Source organism: Poecilia mexicana, unplaced genomic scaffold (genome assembly GCF_051168715.1).
Source record: "Poecilia mexicana isolate PSO_F unplaced genomic scaffold, ASM5116871v1 scaffold_2, whole genome shotgun sequence".
NCBI classification, from domain to species: Eukaryota; Metazoa; Chordata; class Actinopteri; order Cyprinodontiformes; family Poeciliidae; genus Poecilia; species Poecilia mexicana.
The window spans coordinates 11906982-11919960 of NW_028263371.1; the positions used below are offsets into that span (position 1 = coordinate 11906982).

At 37.8% G+C, this 12979-nt stretch overlaps 1 protein-coding gene and 1 long non-coding RNA gene across 2 annotated transcripts in view; both read right to left on the reverse strand.

Annotated features, from left to right (window-relative positions):
• The window catches only part of LOC148160428 (uncharacterized), a 34472-nt gene extending 32117 nt beyond the window's left edge, over positions 1-2355 (reverse strand). Inside the window, exon 1 of the mRNA XM_088003692.1 lies at positions 1536-2355. The gene's annotated coding sequence lies outside the window, so the exon portion shown is untranslated. The remainder of the gene's footprint in view (positions 1-1535) is intronic.
• An 8740-nt stretch (positions 2356-11095) lies between these two features.
• LOC148160429 (uncharacterized) lies at positions 11096-12414 on the reverse strand. The gene is made up of 3 exons (XR_015764856.1): positions 12330-12414; positions 11795-11921; positions 11096-11582 (listed from the first exon to the last, which is right to left on the reverse strand). It is a non-coding gene; the product is annotated as an uncharacterized LOC148160429 (long non-coding RNA).
• Positions 12415-12979: the final 565 nt, after the last annotated feature.

A 12979-nucleotide genomic window follows, 5' to 3' on the forward strand; every position in this document is an offset into this window, starting at 1 on the left:
GATAAAATATAAGAAAAATAGAAATCAAACATCAGAAATACAAGTAGCAGTGCAGCATTAACCCTTGTGCGTGCGAGGACTGAGGCAAACGTAGAGGTCTATGGAAAATGATGCAGGTTTTACGTGTGTGGGGTCGATTGGACCCCATTTCGACATACAAGGGAGGAGACAAGGGTTTTAACCCTATAGCTCACTCAGGGTTAAAACCCAGAGAAATAAATGGGTTTTAAGTGAGTTTTTAAAAGTTGTATCATAGAGTTGATCATTCACCAGGTTAACTCCACAGTTACTGAGCTGTGTTGTGGTCAAGACCACCTAACCCGAGACCAAGACAAGACCAAGACTTTTAGGGTCCGAGACCAAGTCGAGACCAAGACCGAGGGAAGTCGAGACCGAGTCAAGACCAAGACCAGCGGCCTGCGCTAAATGACACGATAAAATTTGAAATATTATCAAAATTGCTTCTCAAATTGATCTGAAAGATCCATATTCCCATAAAAACACCTAGATATTAAATACTTAATAAATTTTACCAATATTAAAGTGAAGTGCTACAATCCGCTGTGGTCTCGTGCCATCCCTAAAAAGATAACGCCCATATTAGTCATGTCAGAAACCATCACTGTCTGCACCTTTAAACATAGCAATTGAGGCAATGCTCTGACGGTAAACAACGCTCAACTATGAACACTGACCAGGGAGCAACAAAGAAGTAACCAAGCACAAGGTGCTCACTGTGACTGTTTTCACCCTCTCTCCTGCTACATGAGGCCAGGTAGTCTGACACCATGGCAGACATGACAGCTGCCACTGTGAACAAAAACGATCATAGAGCAATGTGCATGCTTTTTCATTCTTGTGTTTTATTTATTCGTTAATTAAAAAATATCAATGCATATGATTAAATAATGATAGCTACTGCAGTGTACCCAAAGCATTACAAGAACAAAGAACGGCTCTCAGTGACCCTCCAGTCCTATTTTCTAAGTAAAGAGCCGTTCAGAAGAACCGGACTGGAGGGTGGGGAGGGGGAGTAACAGAAACACGTTATTGCCTGGATTTTAGTCGGTGCGTTTGGCATCCACGGAAAACAAAGATGTTAACAAAGAAACTGGACAGTATGCTGTACGCTTAGTGATATTTTCACAGTTGCGGTCTCGACTGATCTTGCAATAAAATGCCGAGTCCTCAGCGCCCGAGACCAAATACCATCAAAAAATGGTCTAGAGACCAAGACCGATCTCGAGTACTACAACACTGTTACTGAGCTGTGTGTTTATGGTTTGTGTTATTTCTCTCATAATGTGTCCTCACTTAGAATCACTTTATAAGTAGCAACGTCTCACAATAAAACATTTCATTGAATCTAATTCCTTTCCAGATCAGAGCACTGCTGTGGGGGACCACACCCTATGAGAGACGAGGGACCCAGACCGAGGTGGTCGAGGCCCCGGGAAGCCTCGGAGGGTTTATCGGTCAGAAAGGCTCCAGAGAGCCGAGAGAGACTCGGAGGGACCCGGAGCGGCAACACTTACCTCTGTTAACAAGTCAACATGTTATTTCCACCCTCCGCTCAAAATGGAGGCTGACTTGAAGAAAAATATCAGTTAGTTTCAGTTTCTTTTTCACAGAAAGTCAGGTGACTTGTGTTTCCTTCTGCGTCCAGAATCAAAGTTTGATTCTTCAGTTTCAGTTTACAAAGTGAAATAAAACTAGAATAAAGATATAAAACTTTCGGTATTTCTGTTTTGCTGTTATTGAAGAAGATTTTGAGCTGAGCAGTTTTTTGTTCTTGTTAAGGAAGAAAATCTAAAATAGTTAACTTTGGAAAAAAGTTTGCTCTCTCTCTTACTCTAGATCCCAGGTCCTCTCGGCGGGCCACGTGTAGCCACAAGGAAAACAACAATGCGTGTTGACGTCACAGAATTACAGAGTTTAATCCAATATAAGACAATGCATAAACTTAGAAGTAAGACAATGCACAAACTTACACCAGAAACTGCAGAACAACGGAGACATACATTCATTTACCTCACAGACTTGGAAAAGAAAGCAAAGACGTGCAAAGACATCTTTGGAGAGTTGCAAAGGCAAAATCTAATTTGTTACTTCTGTGTAGAAAGTTTTATCCTCTTGTATTTAATTTATTCAAATAAGGCGTATCTTTGCTCATCCAACCAGGAGCTATCTCTGACCCTCTATCTGAAGCCAGAAACCCCTGCCGTGTTTACGGCCTTTCACAGATGAGTGTGAAAAGCTACAACTTCCACTGTATTGTTTTCCCACAGACAAAAGGCAGTTCAAACGATCCTAGCAAACCATCTGCTGTAACTACAGGTAAAATAAAGGTCAAAGAGCCAGAATAAGTTACTGATTTAAAACCACAATTTAGACCATTTGAATCAAGACATGTTAAGTTTTAAAACTAGCTCATTTTAAATTTATTTTCTCAACATTCTGCAGAAAACCAGCAGAACAAACGAGTTTAACAGGTTTTTGATTGTGGATTATGAGCGCTCACTGCCCTCTGGTGGTCAACTATTGTAACTACAGATATTCCGCTACATGCTAACCAGGTAATTTGTTTAACTTCATTTGTTCTCATTTTCACCTTTACCAGGTCAAATAAAATCAGCTTAAATTAATGAAATTTAAGCTGATTTAATGAAAATGCTGCTCAATGCATTTTTTTCCTAATGGGAAAAAAACTTAATATAAAAGTTAAAGTTTAAAATGTGACTAGTTAATATTACTTATTTAACTGCAATCTGTTGTGTTGGAGCTATTTATTGTTTATATTCTTTATCCATTTGAATTTTGTTAGTTTGCTCTTAAATGTATATTTTTTGTTTTATTATTTTTCTTATTGATATTTTTTAAGTAAACAGGAAGTGAGGTGGGTTGGTCCACTTTCTATAAATGTAGGGGCCTGGTAAAGGACCAGCAGGCATTTGGGTTAGGGGCCTATGGTTTTTACCAGTGCAAGGAGGTAGCAGAGAAAACAAAGGAAGTTTGAACTCTGTAATTGTTTGTTTTGCAAAGATATCAAAATAAATCATGAAGAACAAGTTACAAGTTTGGATCCTGAACCTTCTTTGCCTGCGTTGAAATACTTGACCCCAGTGTCTCAGTGGCTTATTGGAACTTTTGTTGGATGTTTGGTTTGACAAACAATTGCCACTACATGTTGTATAACTGAATTAATCTGTGAATAAATGTATTACATGTACAACAACATCAAGGTGCAACTGCTAATAGTATTTAAATACTTTAATCTGTTTTAAATGACTAGGAACAGGAAAGTTATATGGTGGTGGTGGAAAACCTCGGCAGAATTTAATTTCATGCTTCTAAATAAAAGTTTAAGGGTGGAAACAAGAAAAGTAAAATGCATTATTTAATATAAAGCTAACAGAGGATATGAACTCATTTCCATAGCTCTTAATGTGAAAGTATTCAAAAGAAGTGGAAGTGATGTGTAAATTCTCTAGCTTAATGGCATAGCTGTAGTTTCTTATCACCATAGACATCATACTGATTGTTTTGAAAAACACAAACCGGAAGTGTCTTATTTGTCTTTAAATTTGTCTCAGTATATAATATAAATATTACTTAATAATGTTGTAATGTTATTTACACATTTAAAAATATTATTTAGTAACTTACCAATAATTATCATTAACATAATATTAAAAATTATTCAATCTCCCGATTATTATAAAGGTTCTTTAAAACCCCAGCAACTTAGTCTTGCGAGAATATTTTACGCTTTCTTATTTAGTTTTACTGTTGGATCCACGAGCGCATCAGTGCATATTAATACATTTTAAAATATTAATTAAAGTGTGCAGTGTTGTGTAGCTGGTGCCCCCTCTCTTCCCTAGGGGGCAGCAGAGAGCAACATGTAGGCGATGGGAGGAAGAAGAGCTAGAAAAGTGTCCGGTTGTTGTGGGGAGCGCAGTGTGTTAGTTTTAGGGAAGCCAGCTGTTTGTTGTACTTGAGACCAGCCCGTTTAAAACCAGCCTCTGATTGGACTCTGAGCCAATGACAGTCCACACATCCTCCTTTTCATGCAGGCCTTTAAATAAAGACCTGGACTAAAGATTCTCTTTTTATCCTGCATTGTGATGCTCGACCATTAAGAAAGGATAAACTATGTTTAATGGCTTTTTTTTATTACAAGTATTTACCTGCAAGACAAAGAAAATGATTAGTGACCAAATGATCGATGAAGGCCTACATTCAATGACTCTCCTCAGGCGGTCATTGACGTCAATCTGTGACGTGTGATTCGGGGTTTGAGTATCCGAGGATCACGTCACCAATGACCAGCTGAGCCAATCAGGTACAGATTACGAACAGGCCTTATTACCTACTGTATTTTAATGTATTCTTTATAATTTTATATATTTCTATTTATAGCCCCTTTAGTTAAGATTGTATGTAATTTTTTTTTTTGGTAATATAAATATACATTTTATAAACTGTTAGAATATTTGCATTTTTGTTTTTACAAACACTGACTTGACAGAAAAAGACAAAGTGACCAAATTATCACAGAAGCGTTTTTTCGTTTGATTTTTACCCAGGAAGCACTTCGGCAAAACCGTGAGTGAAACGGTCAATGGGACTGATATATATTCCATTGAGGGACTTTAACATTAAATATACCTTTCTCAACAGGCGTGGACCCACTTTCTCTGTCTATAAACGACTTGAAACCGCATCCCGGGCCGGGGGCAGCCGCACCCCCAGCCCCCTCCATAGCTCCGCACCTGGCAATGTCGTTATACAAATTATTGTTTGGTCAAATCAGGACAAAATACGTTGTCTTGTGGACTTTTTTTGTGCCTATACTTTAAAATATCACCGTACTCGTTATTACAAAACTTTGCTAAATAGATGTTGGCAGCGACACTGAAGCTGTGTAATATCAGTGTACGTGAATCATATCCTGTCATTTCAGGTGCACAGTGACCTGCGCAGTTCGGTGGACACATTGCGGCTGCGCTGCATTGAATAAAGTCTGTCATGCAACGTATTAATGCGCAAAAAAAGAGTTGCGGTGATCTGTATTTGTCTGTATCCATTGTTGTGGGGGGGTGGGGGGGGACAAGCACTGTTCGGGTAAAATTACTCAATCAGGTTTATTTATGAATTGTGCACAACTCAGAGCTGGTAGGACAACCAATCATGAAGCAGATCTCGGTGAAAAGCTCTGCCACACAGTCTGGTTCTGATGCAGCTGTAGAAAACGACTCCCAGCCTTCTACATGTGACCCAAATAGCTCTTTTAATGAGCTCACAAGCATTTCATATAATATGATCAGCAGATGTTAACTTGTAGTAATTTTCCACCACTTTTCCCTCCTTTTGATTATTAGTAAATATGTAATATTTACTATTAATCACACGTCAAATTTTATTCCATCCCCACTGATTATATAAAAGGACATTTGTACAATTTTTATGGTGAGAAGTGAGAAATTATCCCATACATTTGAAGACATTACATATTCATTCAGTCACTGAAACATTATTCTGTAAGATGAAACAAAAACATATAGGCAGGATACAAAAAACCTACCGGCATTCATCCATTCATCCCTTTATTGTTTCTCCTTGCCAGGGAGACGGTCATCTATATCTTTTGTCATCTTTCACAAAACTTTAAAAGGAGAAATTTGAAGTAATGCATTTGGACCAGCAGAATACCAAACCGTTTTCAAAGTAATATGTCCAATTGCTTAAATAAGTCATTATTTTAATCCCAAATTCTTCCGTGCAAAATAAGTGCATCTATTTCAATCCTTAGACCTCCCTGTGAATAATTTAATTTTACATTTCTACACATGCATTACATGCTTTTATGTTAACCCCATTCACTTTTGATCTATGCACAGTTTAATTTTGGTGTTACAGCCTAAATGTACATATTAAGTCATTTAGTTCATTTGTTTAATCTAAACCTTAATGTCTTATTTTAATGTGGTAACAGAACATAAATTTGTGCATTCCTGATACGTAATTAAATAAGTCCAAAGTTTTAAACTTATCAGTTTTAATTTTACACACATTAAAGTTAATTTTAAGTTGACTTCTCTTATGTCTAGAAGAATGAATTTCTAAACTCTTAAACATCCTGAGGAGTCAAACAACTAAGAAAGATTATAATTAAGCTACCAAATTTCATGTGTTTTCTAGGAAACCCCACAAAAAAATGACATTAGTGCAGTGAAGGTACAGATAAGTTTCTGTTCAAAACCCAACAAGAAAGCGCAGATTTTCCATCTGTAGGTAAAGCGTAGAAGCAGGAACACGGATCATCTGTCTGCTCAGGAGGATTTGTTCCCTCCTGTCAGAAAAGTCTAAATCTTCACTCTCCGCTTCGGTCACTCGCCAGTGGACCAGCAATAGTCCTTTGAGTGGAGATCCTTTCAGAAACATCTAAAGTCGCTGTTGCTCTGGACGTTGTCCTCTTTGGTGTCAACAGTTGAAGTTCTTGATACTTGGTAGAGGGAAGTTTTGCTGCTGCTTCAGATTTAAAGTCGTGATCTAGATGGACGTTACAGACAGGTCGTCCTTCACAGTGGTTGATGTGGATCCAGGTTGTTCCTTCCTTCTCGCCCCTCTGCCCCAGTCGGTCTCGGTGCTGCTGCAGCCAAATCCTGCCCCGTCTCTCTCCTCCAGCTTCCTGTCAGTCCAACTGGTTCTGGTGTTGGTTCTTTGGGTTATCCAGATCGTCCCTCAGGAAATGTCCATGTTGTCCACAGATGAAACAAGAGTCAACAGTTCAGAGTCTTTTTCTCTCACAGCTCCTGTGAGAGAAGAGCTTTTCTTCCTCTTCGCTGATACTGGACAGCAGACCAGCGGAGGTTTTCAGTCCAAATGCCCAACAGGAGACCGACAGTTGTCCCCTGCAGGTGATGGAGGTCTTTTTTGTCTTCTTGATCCTCCAGATCTTCTCCATCATTTTCATTGGCTGGTTTTGTAGGAGGGACAGATGGGAGGCGTTGAGGTCAGAGGTCAGATGCACCGTGTGAGGCTCAGACAGAAGGGAAGAGAAAAAGCAAATAGAAAATCGATGACGGTTTGTCTTGTCATTTTCCTTGTTGTTTTCCATACATATACATTTATACTTATGAATCTTATTTTAACCTTTTACGTGATCATATAGTTTTAGTCATTTATTATCCATCCAGTATTATGGCTCCTGTTTTTGGAAAAGTTTGTCAGAGAAACCTGAGGGCTCATTGTTGGAACAGCTCTTAGAGCTGCTTTTAGTATGAAAGGGTCCCTTATAAATAAAATTCATTAATTGATTGATCCTTTTAAGAAATATTTTTTTATTTATTCAAACACACAAAAGAAAAATTAAACATATTAAGGCCTGTAATTTATCAACAAGAGATTTATGTTCAGCATTTTATTCCAATCAATTCACCCAGAGGAGGAGGTTGTGTGCTGGAACCACTTAGACTCGTTCTTCTAGAACTGGGTGGGATTTCCTCTGTAGACTGCAAACGTCTTCACAGAATCCAACAAATCAGCTTTGTGGTCGCTCTGCCTCTTAATCCTCTAAGAGGGGCTTTTATTTCCAATAAAGGTCTTTAGGATTGTCTAAAGGTTTGGTTCCCTCAATTTAGAAAACCAAAACTCAAGGAACCACCTGCCTTATTGACCTTCCTTACGGCTCGTGTACAGTCTCAGGGTGCTGGATTTGGGGTGGAACCCTCCATGCATGGTTAGTAGCTTCCGAGTCTTAACATCCGTGGTGTTTGTCTCCTCCTTTGGCCAGCTAGTTATTCCTGCAGGGTGTCTGATTACTGGTAAGGCATAGCTGTTTATCACAGAGATCTTGTTCTTGCCATTGAGCTGGCTTCTCAGGACTTGCCTTATTCGTTGGAGGTATTTGGCTGTGGCTCCTTTCCTTGTGACCTCATCCAGGTTGCCATTTGCTTGTGGTATTCCCAGGTACTTGTAGCTGTGCTCTATGCAGTGGTGGAGAAAGTACTCAAAAAATGTACTTAAGTAAAAGTACAAATACACAGGCAAAAATGTACTCAAGTAAAAGTCAAAGTACCACATTAACATTTTACTTAAGTGAAAGTAAAAAAGTACTGACTTTTAAAAATACTTAAGTATTAAAAGTAAAAGTACTTGCTGAATACATAACCTAATCGCTAATATCATTAAGTGTGCCAATAGTATTTAATTTGAATACATCATAAATGTGCCATTTTAATAAACAATGTCACAGATTAAACATGTTCTTATTGTGTTTATTCTCTGTAAGAGTTTAGACTTAGATATGTGATTCTATGCATCATAATATCAGGGATGGAAAAATCTTGTTTCCTGTCCTAACATAGCATGAACTTCATTAGTGACATTTATTTAGAAAGAAATCCAACTGAAAGGGGATGGAACGAAGGTGTGGGGGGAAGACATGCAACCCAGGAGCCACGTAGCAGAGTTGTAGTCAAGACCACCGAACCCGAGACCAAGACCAGAGCCCTGTGCTACATGACACAATAAAATGAAGTGCACCTATCAAAATTGGTTCTCAGATTGATCTGAAAGATCCACATTTCCATAAAAACACCTAGATATTAAATACTTAGAGATGAAATATATTTAACCAGTATCAATTAAAACTCATTTCATTCTGTTTTGCTTTCATCGCTGTGCTACAATCCGCAGAGGTCTCCTGCCATCCCTATAAAAATAACGCCCTGGGCGGTTGTCCATATTGCCCATGTCAGAAACCACAACTGTCTGCACCATTAAACCATGAAACATAGCAATTAACGGTAAACAACACTATGAACACTGTCCAATGGTGCAACAAGCAGAAGGAGCATCATGACTGTTCTCATCCTCCCTCCCACTGCATGTTTGCCACCATGACAGGAGACGAAATCAATGAGCATGCTCTGTGTTCGTTCAACTTTTACTTATTCGGCAATTAAATAAATGTGTGTGTGCATATATATATATATATATATATATATATATATATATATATATATATATATATATATATATATACATATACTGTATATACATACATTGTGCAATAGCGAGCTATTGCAGTGTACACAAGAACAAAGAACGGCTCTCAGTGAGGCTTCAGTCCCATCAACCTTAGTAAAGATCCGTCCAGAAGAATCGGATCGTTCCTGAATGTCATATCACTATATTGCACTTTGGTCACAGCGTTGTCCCATATTTGCGACACCTCAGTCAACACCTCCACACAATAATTCAGCGCATGAGTGACAACTTTTTTTCATCGCAGATGCAACATATGTGTCTCTGTACAGCTAGTTTTGCTAGCATCACGTCCACAGATCTTACCTTTCTTTAAGCTATCCTTTGAAGTGACGCTAAAAGTTGGACAAAGTCCCCACCGTCTGTGAAAGCGAAGCGCTGCTGCTGGTTTTACATGTCGCCATATCTTATGATTTATGCAGTTATTATCGATTAGTTAGACATCTTCTCCCGCTCAGAGGAAACCACTGCGCATGTCTGGAGCTCCGCGTGCGAGTAAAGGTGGAGGCGATGGGTGACAACAGACACTAAGTCACATTATTGCTTGGATTTTACGGCGCCACCTTAAGACCCTGAACTTCACATTTTAACGGACAAAAAGCGCAACGCGACTTGGATGTAACGAGTAACGCGACAGTTTTGTAGAAATGTAGTGAAGTAGAAAGTACAGATACTTACTGTAAAATGTAGTGGAGTAAAAGTAGAAAGTACCCATTATTAAATCTACTTAAGTAAAGTACAGATACATGAAAATTGTACTTAAGTACAGTAACGAAGTACTTGTACTTCGTTACTTCCCACCACTGGCTCTATGTCTGCTATTGTTCCTTCTGGGAATGAGACCCTTCTGTGTGGACGACCTTCCCTCTCTTTGTAACCATCCGGCCACACTTCTCTAGTCCGAATGACATCCCGATGTCAGTGCTGTAGATCCTGGTGGTGTGGATCAGTGAGTCGATGTCTCGCTCGCTCTTGGCGTACAGCTTGATGTCATCGTCTCAAAAGTGAAAATCAGATGTTTACTTTACAAAGATCCTGGAACAAGTCTTTAAAGACACAAATATCTCCATCACGGTGTACAGCCTGCCCATTTAACATCCCATTGATGTAAAATAAACACATGAGGGTGGAATATGGGGGTAAATACAACATTATATATTTACAAGGTTCTAAATATAGAACCTCCTCCTGCAGCACTATTATCTAAGGAATAAAAGTTCTTCAAATAAAAGTACCATAATGACAACTCAGTTTCCTGCCATTGATTTAATGCAAAACTTATTGCAAACTTTGATGTTGCTCTCTGTCACTATCGCACTACATGATATTACTAGTACTAGTACATCAAGCTACAAAAATGATCCAACAAAGAACACCAGGCAAATGAAATACAATGGTTATGTGTACATTGTTTTATTTATTAAAATGTAAATTTAAATTAAGGAAGAGTTTGCTCCTCTAGCTTTATTTTCCTGAGCCAGATTCAGGAGCAAGAATGTTTTCACAAGCGTTTTTAGGTCATGACTTTATGGTGATTCTTATGCTTGTTTTTAGACTGTTTAGACTTTGAGTACTGTGAATTATGCCGAACAGGATATTATGACTAGTGTGTTTGAAAATTGGTTCGTAAGTCAAACTTAACATCACGGTTTCTGACAATAGGGATGACCTTCATCTGCTCAGACACCAGGCCATGGTATGTGGAAAAATGTATTGGAAAGAAATGTACATATTTTTAGTTTGACCTCAAAAATGAACTTTTCATGTTACCAAAAAAATACCAATTTTTGCTTTCATCATCCTATAAAACATTGCTCATCATTTTTCTTCAGTCCAGTCCGTTGGGCAAATTGAAACCTTTCATAATACAATTAATTTGATTTACATAACACTAATTTACAATAGGTAATCTTAAGACAATTTACAAAAAAGTCATTTCCATTCTACTTAACAGTGCAGCAATTTAAATGTATTATTTAAGACAGTAAAAAAAAAGTTAAGTTATCCGAGTTAAAAATGTGGATTGCATCATGTCATTGACTTGTTATTGACTTGACTTGTTTATATGCTTCCCCCTCTTCAAATTACTTTTACCCTGTAATGACTGATTTTATCCATTTCTTCAGGGGAACCAACATGTACGTATGCTACCTTCTTTCTTTGTTTCTTTATTACTGGGCACCAATGGAGTTCCATAAAGTCTCGTAGTAAAAGTCACATTAAGACACAATCAGAAAGCCTCATGCTGAACCGATTCTCCCCACAACCAGCCATCCTCCAACGTTTGTTTATCAAGTCAGAGTTTTAACAAGAAAGAGTACAACCGGTAAAATTGTTGCTTTATAAGTCACAACAAGTGTACATTTTATCTCTAGGTTTTATGTATCACCATACTAATAAGCTACATGATTGTTGGTAAATAATATCACACCGAACACAAATCCTAATCATAAATCTCTACTGGATCTGCTCCTCTCTTCTTCTTCTGCAGTCCCTGGATTAAAAGGAGCAATTGATGTTTGTTCGTTCTGTAAGAAAAAAAAAGTTTTGCTTCTTTTACATTGTTGTTTTTAGAGCACACAAATTATACAGTACTTAATAAATTAAAATAAATGTTGTTCATTTACATTATATTCATTTAGCCACAAAAGGAAAGTTATTAGTTATGCTCTACAATTCAGAGGGGAAAAGGTTTTAGACATTTTAATGAGATCCACATTATTTTAAAGTTTTGACAAACCTTGAAGTCTCTTCAGCTCGTGGAGTCGTTTCAGTGAAGTTAGCGTTTGTGGAGGGAAACTTGCTGTCGCTGCTCTGCTCAGTCAGAAAGTTACTAATGTCAGAAAAATCTGCTGTCATGTCATGAGCTGGAAAAAAAATCAACAAGCATGTTTGCAAAAATAGAAGTCACATCGAATTTTCACTTAAGACTTATAAAATTGTTTTATGATTTTGGTTATGGCTGTAGAACTTAAACTGAGGCAACACTGAACAATAAATTGTTGGGTAAATAGTGTGAAAAAGAGGAGATATTAAAGACATGCTAACCTAAATGGCTGCAAATGCATCCAATGCTCAAAATGAATCAAACTCACGTAACACAGTGTAATGATTCACCTCTGCAGCACTTTGAGTCACCAAGCTTTATGCTTTTCAAACCCTTGTTATTTGGTCAGTTTGATTTCAGAAGAGCCGATGACATTTTTTATTACAGAAACATGAAATTTACTGTATTAAAATGTACTCATCTTTCAGGTGACTAGAAGAAGACTCACTGCGTTCACTGATGGCGATGAGTTCAGCCAAAAGTAAAACATTCAGGAATCCCAAAGCCACACAGAGGCAGAGCCTCTCTTTGGAGCCGTTTGAACCTTAACGAAAACCTGAACTTTACCAAAATGTAATTAGATACATACTAGATTTATCTGTAACTTTATTCTTACCTGTGTGATTAGATGCAGTTTGTCCAACAGGTTCCATGTTGACGTAAATTTCCTCCATCGGTTCAGACTCTGTGCTGCTTTAAACATTGACTATAACATCCACTGCAGTCGCAGAACTAAATGAAAAACTGTGGGAAAGAGGTGAGATGTCTGGTGTTCAACATGAAAAGTAACATATTTTAGAGATAACAGTCAAATGAAGAAATTCATGTGTGCGGTTTCAGAATTATTTTCTTACACAACATAAGATTCTTGAAGGTTTTCAATAGTTTCATAAGTTCATATTTGCTGATTCGGTTCTGTATCGTTGAATATTTCTCCTTTGTTTTCCTTCAGCTCGGTTAATCCTACTCGTAATAAACACATTGCACTTTTCTATTGGTGAAGAAAATAATTGACTTTTACATTCATGCACAACTTTGCAGCCTGCCGTATGGTATCAGAAATTAGAAATAGTTTTAAATCACTGATATAAGGATGAA